The sequence below is a fragment of the Orycteropus afer genome, unplaced genomic scaffold (genome assembly GCF_000298275.1).
Source record: "Orycteropus afer afer isolate SDZICR_OR568_19922 unplaced genomic scaffold, OryAfe1.0 scaffold00929, whole genome shotgun sequence".
NCBI lineage: Eukaryota > Metazoa > Chordata > Mammalia > Tubulidentata > Orycteropodidae > Orycteropus > Orycteropus afer.
In genome coordinates, this window is record NW_006922516.1 from 215,806 (window position 1) to 216,170 (window position 365).

A 365-nucleotide genomic window follows, 5' to 3' on the forward strand; every position below is an offset into this window, starting at 1 on the left:
GTCAGAAGTGGACTGCCATGTCCTTCTTCCTAATCTGAAAGCTCTGTTGAAGCATGTTGTTTTGATTACCTAGTGCTGGCTTTTACAAACAGGAGTTTATTCTCTTACAGTTTGGAGGCTTTAAGTCTGAATTCAAATTTACAGGCTCTAGGGACTGGGTAAAAGCCACTCAACCTTGGGCTTCAGCTCTACCTCCTGCTCCTGGCCCACTGAAGCTGGAGGATTTTCTTCACTCAGACAGCTGCTGGCTGCTGAGGAGTCTGACAAATCCAAAGTTGACAAGTGAAAAGGCACTGTCCTGATATTACCAAACCACATGGCAGGCCATTGATTCAAGTCCAGAAAGAGTCCCATGATCAACAGGG